The sequence below is a fragment of the Cricetulus griseus genome, assembly GCF_003668045.3.
Source record: "Cricetulus griseus strain 17A/GY chromosome 1 unlocalized genomic scaffold, alternate assembly CriGri-PICRH-1.0 chr1_1, whole genome shotgun sequence".
NCBI lineage: Eukaryota > Metazoa > Chordata > Mammalia > Rodentia > Cricetidae > Cricetulus > Cricetulus griseus.
The window spans coordinates 233,878,413-233,890,610 of NW_023276807.1; the positions used below are offsets into that span (position 1 = coordinate 233,878,413).

A 12,198-nucleotide genomic window follows, 5' to 3' on the forward strand; every position below is an offset into this window, starting at 1 on the left:
TGGAGAGAAATGAAGCCTGATGATCACATGAACTTGCTTTGGATAGCAACTTTAGAAGTGAAGCCACTTCTAAAGGAATTGTGTACTAGCTCAGTTTTGTGTAGAGAATAGGAGAGTGTTGGTCTTCCTCTTACTACTAGTTTTAATGTTTTTTTTTTAATTAAAAAATTAAAAACTTTTGTTAACAGGATGTGGTTCAGTTTTTCCCTGAATTATTTGTTATCACTAAAACAGTCATATTTGCCTGGCAAGTATACATTCACTGTGCAGTAATATTTTACTTGTGAAACATTCATGAAACTAACATTTGTTTAAAGTAAAATTTGAGTATGTAATAATTAGGAAGACCTTTTGGAAATCAAATTCTCTGTCATTTATTATTGACCTAAGTAGTTTCTAACTAGTTGGCTGAGGATTGCTCTGGCTTTCTGAGTGCTTGACGTCCAGGTAGATTTGAAAGGGAAGGCAAGAAGAGTGTTACTTCTTAGTTTCTCGGAAGCGTCTTGGTGTCAGCAGATCTCAGTATTGTGGTCTTGTAAGAGAGCCCAGACGTTTCGACAGTTCAGCTGTGAGCCCTTCTTCATCACCTCTGTTTGCGTATTGCAGGTTTGGTTGGCCTTTGACTAAGCAAAGGCTGTATTTGCTTCAAGTCTGGGCTGAAAAAAAAAATAAAAAACCCAATGACACTTTCTTACCTGTTTTTTGCCTTTTCTTTTTTAAGGCTAGTGATCCATAAGAGAAAAATCAAGGGGCAAATAAGCAAACTAAGAACATATTTACTAAATAGAAGAATTTGATTTCTTAAAGTTGAGATGGTGCTGCATTTAAATAGACATTGGCCATGTATATCAGTTTCTTTTCATGTTTGTTTTGAGATAGGGTCTTGCTGGTCTTGAACTCTATTTGGCCTTGGTTCTTCATGTGCTGGGATTATAGGCATGTGCTACCATGCTTGGCTGTCACTTTCTTACTATGATTAAAAGGTAGGGCTTACGGGGAATGGCAGAAAGGGAGGTTTGGGGTGGGGGGTCAGGGAGACTGACTTGATAGTTATCCTACTGCTCTTTTTTTTATAAGATTGAAGGGAAGTTTAAATTGAATCATAGAGAATTAGTACTGTTGACTGAGGGCAGTTCAGCTGCCTCATTTATGGCTCACGTAAGTGCTGATACTGGTTCCAGGCTTTGAACTCACTGTGTAGTAAAGAAGGGAATAAACTTGAACTCTGACCTTCCTGCCTCTCTACCTCCTAAATGCTGGAATTACTGACATGGGTCACAGTGATGGTTTTTTGTTTTTGTTTTTGTTTTTGGCCAGGTGTGGTGATGCATGGTGATTTCCAGGCAGTCGGGACTACTACATATAGTGTCTTTAAAAAAAAAAAGTTTTTGCTTTGTTTTCTCTTAGGATATATCATCCTATCTTCTGTAAGCTAGAAACTTTCAAGATAGCAAGATAGCTTTACATGATATATCATCTATATACTATATGCTTAGTTATAAACTAATGATTGTATTTGTGCAAAGCTAGATGGTATAGTTTAAAGAATCTAAATGTAACTCTTGGTGCCTTCCCTTTGTTCAGAGATTCTCAGAGTGTGAAGGGTTTAGAGAAATAAGAATGGGGCTTCTCAGTCTGTGTAGGGGCTGTAAGATGGACCTGGAAGCTCCAGCCAAACACTTTACACAGGAGTCCACACAATCTCACGTGACGCTTTGCGTCTGGTTATTCCTGGGAAGTTTCAGGTTTTTTGTTGTTGTTGTTTGTTTGCTTTTTGTTTTTTCTTTTTTTCTTTTTGGTTTTTCAAGACAAGGTTTCCTTTTTTTTTAGTTTTTTATTTTTTATATATATGAATTACAAACAAGATTGAATTACATGACGATCCCAGTTCCCTTCTCCCTCCCTTCCTCCTCTACCACCCACCAACTAAAATCCTACCTATCATCTGTCCTTTCTTCTAATCTACACCTGACTCAAAATTTCTGCTTCCTCATGACCTCTGCATCCTTCCTTTTCTTCCCTCTCACTCTCGTAGCTTCCTCCCCGATCTTCCAATTTGAATGAAATAAGCAAATCACTACCTAATGAACATCCTCCCCGATGTTCTCAATTTGCTCAGGGGATGATGACCCTTTCCCCTTCTCCAGGGGACAAAGTTTGTCTCTTTTAGGGTCTTCCTTGTTTACTAGTTTCTCTGGCAGTGTGGATTGTAGGGTGGTAATCCCTTACTGTATGTCTGAAATCCACATATGAGTGAGTACATATCATGTTTGTCTTTTTGTGATTGGGTTACCTTGCTCAGAATGGTTTCTTCGAGTTCCATCCATTTTCCTGCAAATTTCAAGATTCTATTGTTTTTTTTTTTTCAGCTGAATAGTACTCCATTGTGTAAATGTACCACATTTTCTCCATCCATTCTTCGGTTGAGGGGCATCTAGGCTGCTTCCAGTTTCTGGCTATTACAAATAGTGCTGCTATGAACATCGTTGAACATCTTTGTTGTATGAATGTGCTTCTTTTGGGTATATGCCTAGGAGTGGAATTGCTGGATCTTGTGGTAGACTCATTCCCATTTTCTTGAGGAGTCCCCTTACTGATTTCCAAAGTGGCTGTCAAGACAGGGTTTCTATGTGGCTTTGGAGGCTGTCCTGGAACTAGCTCTTGTAGACCAGGCTGGTCTCGAATTCACAGAGATCCACCTGTCTCTGCCTCACGAGTGCTGGGACTAAAGGCGTGCACCACCACTGCCCAAGAATCTAAATGTAACTACAGGTAATTATTTTCTGGACTGAGAAACTGCATGGTCCAGTAGAGTCCAAGTGTAATATTGTATTATAACACTATAAAAGGAGGTTTTTGTTGTTGTTGTTGTTTGTTTTTTGTTTGTTTGTTTGTTTGAGACAGGGTTTCTCTGTATAGCCTTGGCTGTCCTGGAACTCACTCTGTAGACTAGACTGGCCTCTAATTCTAAGATTTGCCTAGCTGTGCCTCCTAAGTACTGGGATTAAAGGTGTGTGCCTCCACTGCCTGGTGTGACTTTTATGATAATCTTTATAGTTTTATTCCTTTGAACTTTGTAATAATTGTAAATAGAACCACATTTTTCGGTAGTGATTTGCTTATTTCATTCAACTTAATGAGGTTAATTTTTCTAAGGCTTATCTTTGCATTCTCTTTCTATACCAGCATATTTCTTGTTTCTTGCTGATGACATTAAAGTACTTCTAGTAATAAATTTTTTACAAAATTGTCAGTGCTAGTTGGTAAAAATATAAGTAGGATGGTTTGGCTACTCAGCCTTGACTCATACTGAGGCCTGGCAAGCTCTAGCTGTCTTTGCTTTTGCAGCAACACTGTGCATGTCAGAGCAGTGAGACGGTAGGGGTGACTGACACTCAGGTTGTATAATAAGGATCATTTTGACCTAATGAAGAGCTGAGAAGGCTTCTAGGTCCCGGGTGGATCTGAGAATCACTTTTTGAGAATCACTACAATAGTACAACACTGGAAATGATCCACTTGTTCAAAAATTAGTGATTGGGTAAGTAGGCGATGGCATATCCACAAAACTGTGTGGCAGAAATGTAATTTTATTACAGTTTATGCCAAACATGGCTTCACAATGGAGTATTTTTGTAGTTTGGGGCACCCAATGAAGAAATCAACCGTCTCAAAGAAAGTGAAAGTATTTGGTGTGAGCCTCTGTCCCTTTGCCTTGTGAAACGGGAAGCTGGAGGTAGAAGGAAGCTGCTGCTGCTTCAGTGAGCTAAGGGGCTTTTGTGCGGTGACTTTCATTTGAATTGAAAAGGAGTTTACAGTGGTATCAGCCATGTTAATGTACTTTATAGCAATAGGTGAAATGTACCTTTAAATGAACTTTTAGAAGATCAGTTGTCAGTACATTTTAAGTTTTCCTTGCTTTTAAAATTCATCTCCTTTTTATAAAAAAGAGGTTTCTGATACCTTGGGAGCTGGGGTTACTGGTGGTTGTAAGGAACCTATTATGGGTGCTGAGAACTGAACTCAGGTCTTCTGGAAGAGCAGCAAGTACCCTCAACCACCACCACCATTCCTGGTTTTTTTGTGTTTTTTTTTTGAGACAGGGTCTCCCTATTTAGCCCAGGCTGACCTTGAATTCCTTCCAGTTTTGGGATTACAGGCAAGAATCACCACACCTAGTTTACAGTTCTTTATTGTGTTGTTAACTGGAAGAACTTTGAGTTGCTATATAGAGTTTCAGACTCAAGAGGCAGTGGTACAGCTCTGTGGTAGACTGCTTGCCTAGCATGCAGGTGGCTTGTTTCAATCCTTAGTACCACAAGAAAAACAAAGTTTCAGTTTGAATTAAAGAAGTATTTTAAGAAGGTTTGAAAGAGAACATTCATTTAGACACTTAATCTTTCTGTTAAAGCCGCCATAGGAAATGTTTTGTACATATATTCTGCATAAAGTCAGAACACTTTCTGTGAGAGGCATCTTTGAAGGTAGGTTACTTTGTACATCTAAAATATCTGTTATAATGAAAGCCCAATAATTATAAATAGGCTTAGTGTAGTTTAGTATGTTTTAAAGCACTTAAGTTCTGCCGGGCGTTGTGGCGCACGCCTTTAATCACAGCACTGGGGAGGCAGAGGCAGGCAGATCTCTGTGAGTTCGAGGCTACCCTGGTCTCCAGAGTGAGTGCCAGGATAGGCTCCAAAGCCACAGTGAAACCCAGTCTCGGGGAGGGCGGGGGACCACTTAAGTTTGGTGCTTAAAAATTCCATATACATTGTGTTTATTTAAGTTATTTTAAAGTTAGTTAGAAAGTGTTGAAAGAGTGTGTGTATACATCCAGGAGCATGAAAGCACACACACACACACACACACAGATTTTATTTTTTTATTTGTAGTGCTTGGGAATGAAACCGAGGGCCTTGAACATTCGAGGCAAGTCATTCTACCACTGAGCTATATCTTTAGCCCATCTATTCTCATTCCCTCTTCCTGTCTCCCTCCCATACTTCTCAGCCTTGCATAGGCTAAGTGAATGGTACACTACTGAGTTATACCCTGAGCTGAATATTCAGGTTTAAATTGGAGGTATTCATTAGAATTAATATTAAGGCAATAATAGCCTTTCATTGAAAATATTAGGTAAAAATGAAACTGTATATTCATGCTAGCCTATAAGATTTTGTACTTTATGAGCACAGTGCCTTACTTAAACCTAAATAGTAAGTGTATGTTAAATTCTAGTAGGGAAAAAAGCCTTAGGGTGCTCTCAGTGGAGTTATGTGATATGAACAATGCCATTTTTAGACAATGACCTAGAATAACACTTTTTTTTGAGACAGGGTTTCTCTGTAGCTTTGGAGGCTGTCCTGGAACTTGCTCTGTAGACCAGGCTGGCCTTAAACTCATAGAGATCTACCTGCCTCTGCCTCTCAGGTGCCACTACTGCCCAGCACTTTCTAAAGCCTGATAAAATTATAGTTGAGGTAGAGTCTATTAATAGCCGGGTAAGAACTGACCAATATTAGTGGGGAAGATAGCTGCATTTTGCCTACCCATGTTGATCTAGAACAGGAGGCCTGAGTGATGAGTTGTGATCATTCATAAGGATTATTAGTTTGGGAGGCATGATGAACAACTGAGCACCTATTTTCATTTCAACTAATCGGAAGTTACGTTAAAATGGCTTGAAGTAGCTGAATTTATTTACTGAGAATAGTTTTGCTTGACTTTTGGATAGTTGATGGTAGATATATAAATAAATTACAGGAACCAAGTTTTTAACTTGTTCCTTGGGAAATTAGAGATAGTTTGTTGGTGGTTTGGGGCACAGATAATAATCCAAGAATGCTTTATGTAGATCCGGCTGGCCTCAAATTCAGAGAGATCCAGCTTCCTCTCCCTCCCCTGTTTGTTTTGATATGTAAAGCTAGGGTTAGGGAGGAGAGTAAATGTTACTGTTGAAATAGGCAAACTCTTGAAACAGGTAAAATAGTTTGAAGGCATATTCTGTTGTTTTATTCATGATGTTTTTTTTGTTTTTTGTTTTTTTTTTTTTCTGCCCCTTTGACCCAGGGCCTTTTGCATGATAGACAAGTACCTTACCATTTAGCAATAGCTCCAGTCCTTTTTGTATTTTTCCTTTGAGACAGGGTCTTACTAAATTGCCTGGTTTCCTGTTGCTCTGTAGCAGTCCTCCTTCAGGCCTGGCCACAGTGTTTTGATCTTTGGTATTCATTCCTAGGAATGCGTCACAGGACTTGAGCATTGTTCTTTTGTGTGCATACTGAATCTTAGCTCTCACAGACATACTTTTATTGTCTTTTCACTTTTTATCTTTCTGATATCACACTTTACTGTATTTAAACATGGGCAATTGAACTATTTATAAAGTAAGATGCAGCAGAGAAGGCAGGAAGTACTTGACGTTTGTATGCTGTATCTTGCTCTCTGCTTCCTGTCAGTTAAACCACGAAGAGAGGAACAGAGACACAGATGTACAATTGCTGCTTTAATTTCCCATCAGGGAGCCCAGTTAAGCATAAAGCTTGTTTCATTAAACTTTTGTACTCCGTTGATTATAGGGGTATGGTAGGCTTCTTTGTGTTACGTGAATTTTATGGCTATGAAGTGGCCATTGGATGTTAGTTACAGGACTTGATAGGAAAATACAAGTTTTACACATTTAAAAGATATTTCCTTTTGTGATTTTGTTTTGTTTTCTGAGAGTCTCTATATGTACCCAGACTGTCGTTGAACTTGTGATCCTCTTAACTTAGATTCCTAAGTACTGGGATTATAGGCATGTACCACCACCCTAAGTTCAAGTATATCTTAATGTGAGTGTATGTGTGCATGTGTGTGTCTATGAGTGTATGCGCATGCACGTCTGTGTGTGTGTGTGTGTGTGTGTGTGTGTGTGTGTGTGTGTGCGTGCACACACGCACGCGCGTGCGCGCGCATGTGGAGGCCAGGGGCCAACCTTGGGGGGCATTCCTCAGGAGTCAGAGTTGTTGTTCCTCAGGAACTGTTCACTTTGTGTATATGTGCATGAGTTCATATGTGTGCACATGTGTGTGAGGTGTAAGTATACATGCAGGGCAGAAGTCAGCCTTGGTGTTATTACTAGGAGCCATGCTTTTTACTTTTTAGACCTGGGAACTAAACCCAGGGCCTGGACATGCTAAGCATGTTCATTGCCACTGAGCCACAACTCCTACCCTACAGAGTCATCATGTTTTGAGGCAGGACCTCTTCCTGAGACTTGGGGCTTATGAGTACACTCATTTATTTTACTCTAGTCTTTGGAGATAGGCTCTCTCTATATTATATAGCTCTGGCTGTCCTGGAACTCTCTATGTAGACCAGGCTGGCCTGAAACTCACAGAGGATCCACCTGCCTCTGTAGAATAAAGGTGTGTACCACTATGCCCAGCCTTACCAAATATATTTAATCTAAACAATGGAGGAAAATGTTTAAAGAAAAAAATGTATTTTTGTGGTCTCACTATATCAGAACAGATGGTTGCATTTTCTTTTGTATGCCTTTTAACATTTTCTTGGTTTCCATTGTGTCTTGAATGTGGAAAATCTGTCTACACTCACAAAAACTGCTGAAGATAACCAAAGAGGTGAGACAATTTTCATTTCCCTGTGGAAAAGTTTGTTTTCTACTAGGGCTGTCCCACCTCTTTTTTTAAGATTTAAATGTCAGTGTCACCTTTGCTCCTTCTGACTAGAATGCCTCCCTCCCTCTCACAGTCTGTAAACTTGGGAAGACAGGATGGGAGGTCTCACTAATGAGACTTTATGTCACTCCATAAAATTTTCTTCATCTCACAATATTTATTTATTTATTTATTTATTTATTTATCCCCTCACCCCCATCATTTGGTTGATACATTTATTTACGTTTAGTTGTCTGTACCCCGTTTCACTTTCTTAGGAACCAAACCAATTAAGGACAAAGGTCATACCGTACTTGCCTTTCTTTTTGTATCTTCAGTTCTCAGGTTGCACCTAGGTACAAGCACAGGTGCATATACACACTTGATAGCTCTCCTCTGGAATCAGATCAACAAGCTGATTAAAGAACTAGAATTTGTCTTCTCTACAACTTGCTTTGTGGTTTATTTTGCTTTGTGGTTTATTTGCAAGAAATAGTTGAAGTGAGCACTTCTTTCTTCTCTTCTCTTCTCTTCCTTCCTTCCTTCCTTCCTTCCTTCCTTCCTTCCTTCCTTCCTTTTTTTTTTTTTTTATGTGGGGTCCGGCATCAAAGCCAGGGTTTTGTACACCCTAGATGAGTGTCCAGGCTCCTCCACTGAGCTGTGGCCTTAGAGGTTAAGTTTTCCTGGATGCTGGTGAGAGCAGGCTGTGTTAAGTAGTGAAGAAAATTGGTTGTCACGGATATAATTTGCTTTATTGAATAACTCACTGTCTATTCAAAATACTTAGTTCAACTTGACAACATGTAGTCATGCATAGATGCAGCTAGTCCATATATTTCATTTTTACTGGTATCCAAGTTTAGTTGAACACGTTGTACAAAGAATGTAAGAGAGTCATGTTTTTAAAGGTCTTGGTGGTGCACACTTTCAATTCCAGCACTCAGGAGGCAGAGAGAGAGAGGCAGGTGGTTCTCTGTGAATTTGAGGCCAGCTCATCTGATTAGTGTGTTCCAGTCTAGCCAGGATTAAACAGTGAGACCATGTTTCAGAGAGAGAGAGAGAGAGAGAGAGAGAGAGAGAGAGAGAGAGGGAGGGAGGGAGGGAGAGAGAGAGAGAGAGAGAGAGAGAGAGAGAGAGAGAGAGACTTGTCTCTTTCCATTTTCTTCTCTTTAAAAAATTAATTTGTGATTTTTTTTTGGTGGTATTGGGGGATTAAACCTATATATTGAGCAAGCACTATGCCAAAGAACCTAGCCTTAGCCCTCATTTAAACTTTTTGTATTTTTAACTTTTTTTTTTTTTTTTACAGATTTTGAGGCTGGGTCTCACTCAGTGAGTTGCCAGACTGGCCTTGACCTCATTTTGTAGCTCAAGCTTCAGCTTTTGGTCTTCTTGCCAGGCCTCTGAGTAGCTGGGGGACCGGCCAGCACCACTGCTTAGCTTTTCGATGCTGTTTAAGTTATTTGAGATAAGGTCTAAGTATACAAGTTAGGATGACTTTCAACTTCCTGTGTAGTGTAGGCTGACACAGTAGGCGTGTACCACCATACTGTCGTGATTTTGAAACAGGAACTCATTATGTGGTCCAAGTTGGCCTCATAATTGCCCCCTCATGCCTCTGCCTTCCTGGTGCTAGAATTTACAGGTGTGTACTTCCATCCCTCTACTTCTTCCCTTCTAATTCCTGGAGAAAGAAAAAAACAAAGATCATCAGCTAAGTGAGTTTTGTTTATGTAATTTTTTTTTTTTTTTTGCCATAACCTTGAGCACTTTAAAAACCTTTGTTGAGGGTACTATGCCATTAATAAAGGGTTAGAGGAGAGTATCTTACACCAGTGGATGGAAGCTGTCAGTTTTGCCATCATCTGTGCATGCTGGTCACAGCTATTCTCCTCAGTTTTGAACAGTAGTCCCATGTTAGTAGGACTTGCATTGGGCTTTTCGAGCACAGGGACCACACTCTGTTGTTAGAGCCCTCTTTGAAAACCCCTGGACTGGCTGCAAGGATACATCACTGACATACTTTTTTTTTTTTAACAAATACTGCCTTCTGGGGTTTAGCTGTAGTCATCTTGTTTACTGAACTACATTGTAAACGTCGTGGATGCTTTATTTTTCTGTATTTTCCACAGTACTACACTTAGGTAAATTCAGTAAATATTCATGAGTTGCTTACCACTGAATCCATCAATAGTGTAGAGGTGCCTCTGAACATAGATGTTTGAGATCTTTTGATTAGTTCTAGATAGACATCAAAGGAATATAGTTAACCATTTCCTATTGGAGAAAACTTCAGCCAGTGTCACTGAAGCACTTTAGGGCTTCTTGGAACTTTTCTAATTACAGCTACTTTTCTTTCTTTTTTTTTTTTATTAATTCAAATTAGGAACAAGCTTGCTTCACCTGTCAATCCCTTCTCCTTCTCCCTCCCCTCCCCCCAACCCTTCCTACAGCTACAGTTAGGATGACCTAACTGTACTTTTCTCATGAGAAATTTTACATCGACCCCGATTATATCCATATGTAAAATAGCTGTACAAAGCAAATCTTTACCATAGTAAACCATCAGGAATTACTTTGTAAGGTCCAGTGAGTAGAGGTGCTTGCTGTGAAGCCTGCCAACTCAAGGACCTCCACAGGACCCACAAGGTGGAAGGGGGAGAGCCAATTCCTGCAGAGCTGTTCACTGACACACCAACCACACACTCATGCACATACCAAATGATTGTAAAAAATTGAATAGAATGGGGCTGGACAGATGGCTCAGTGGTTAAGAACACTGCCTGCTCTTCTAAAAGTCCTGAGTTCAATTCCCAGCAACCACATGGTGGCTCACAACCATCTGTAATGAAATCTCGTGCCCTCTTCTGGCCTGCAGACATACATGCAGGCAGAACACTGTGTACATAATAAAAAAATCTTTTAAAAAAATTCAATAGAATAATTTTTTGTATATATAATTTTATCATTTATTAAAGAGAAACAAATTTATATACTAATGAGGATTACTTGTTTATTTTCACATGAAATAATTAAATCTTGACTGAATATTTTATACTGTGGGACATAAAACATCTTTGACATTTTTCAGATTTGTTTGGTGGTTTGATTTTATAATTAACAAAGCGGAGAATGATGCTTCATATAAATACATGGTACAAAAATGGCAGAAATAGGTTTAGGGCTATTTCCAAATTGTTGGGAATTCTGTCTTAATCCCAAGCTAAAATTTACTAAATTTTTTTTTTTTTTTTTTTTACATTTAAAAGTTTTGGTGTGTGTGTGTGTCTATCTCATGGCTTATGTGTAGCGGTCTGAGGATAACTTGCAGGAGTGGATCTCTCCACCTTTAGGTTTCAGGGAGTAAAGGTGTTATCAACATTGATAGCAAGTTCCTTTACTAGCTGAGCAATATCTCTGACCTCACTGAACATTTTTTTTTAATGAAACTCAATTCATCAACACATGTAACTTTAAAAATCAAACATTCTAAAACAATCAAACCCAATATATATTAATTTGCTACTTAGGTACTAAAAGTCTTTGTTTTCCCTAGTTAAAACTGTTTCTGTAACAACAGAAAACATGCAAAAACTTTGCAGTTCATAACATACTTGAGTCTGAGCCAAGGTTTCAGGCAGTACTCACAGCATTGCATAGTGTGTTGACACGCACAGCGTAGAGTAAGCGTGTTGTGTGTTCTGAACCAAAGCTGCAATGAAGTCCCGTGATGCAGTGTGGATGTGAGCTTCCTGAAACACCTAAGATTCACCACACAGTTGGTTTTGAATTAGATTTGGTCACTGTATATCCAGAGACCTTTTATTTCCTATTGTGGTGGTGCACACCTTTAATCTCAATACTTTGGAGGCTAAGGCTGAGGCAGAGGGCAGTGGATCTTTGGGTTCAAGACCAGCCCAGTCTGCATATCAAGTTCAAGATCACTAAGTGATCTGGGGCTACACACTAAGTGAGACTCTGCCTCAAAAACAAAACGAGGTGGGTTGGCGGGGTGGGGTGGGGGTGGCGGGGTGGGTGGGTGGGGGTGGGGGGTGGAGGTGGGGACACGGACTTTACTGTTGCAAGGTGTTTATGACTCACATTCCGTTGCTGGATCCCGCATGGTTTAAGGAGCTGAAGATGTAGTTAATGTAGCTGAAGTGGATTCAAGTGATTCAAACATTGAGTCCTTACATTTTAAAAGATGAACACCCTAAAACTTTAGCCCATATATGCCACAAATCTTCAGATTACTTACAATGAACTTTGTTTCTAAGATTTGTAAATAGGAAAATAGTTGTGCACATGCTTTTGAACACTGTCAGTATTTTAATTGTGTACCCTGTACTACTAGGCCCATGCCTTTTGCTTTCCCATCTCTGTCTTTGTGGTCTTGGTGCTGCTGATGTTTTATTTTCCCTGCGTTTAGAAGCTGAGGTGTCCGTTAGTCATGGAGATGATTATAAGGATCTCCCAGCCATAAGACAGAGTCTCTCATTGGCCTGGAACTCAATTAGGTTAGACTGTCTGGCCGGCA

The 12,198-nt window shown here is 39.6% G+C and overlaps 1 protein-coding gene across 4 annotated transcripts in view; it reads left to right on the forward strand.

Annotated features, from left to right (window-relative positions):
• Nucleotides 1-12,198, forward strand: part of Elf1 (E74 like ETS transcription factor 1) — an 88,289-nt gene that overhangs the window by 32,418 nt on the left and 43,673 nt on the right. The gene's annotated exons all lie outside the window — the stretch shown is intronic.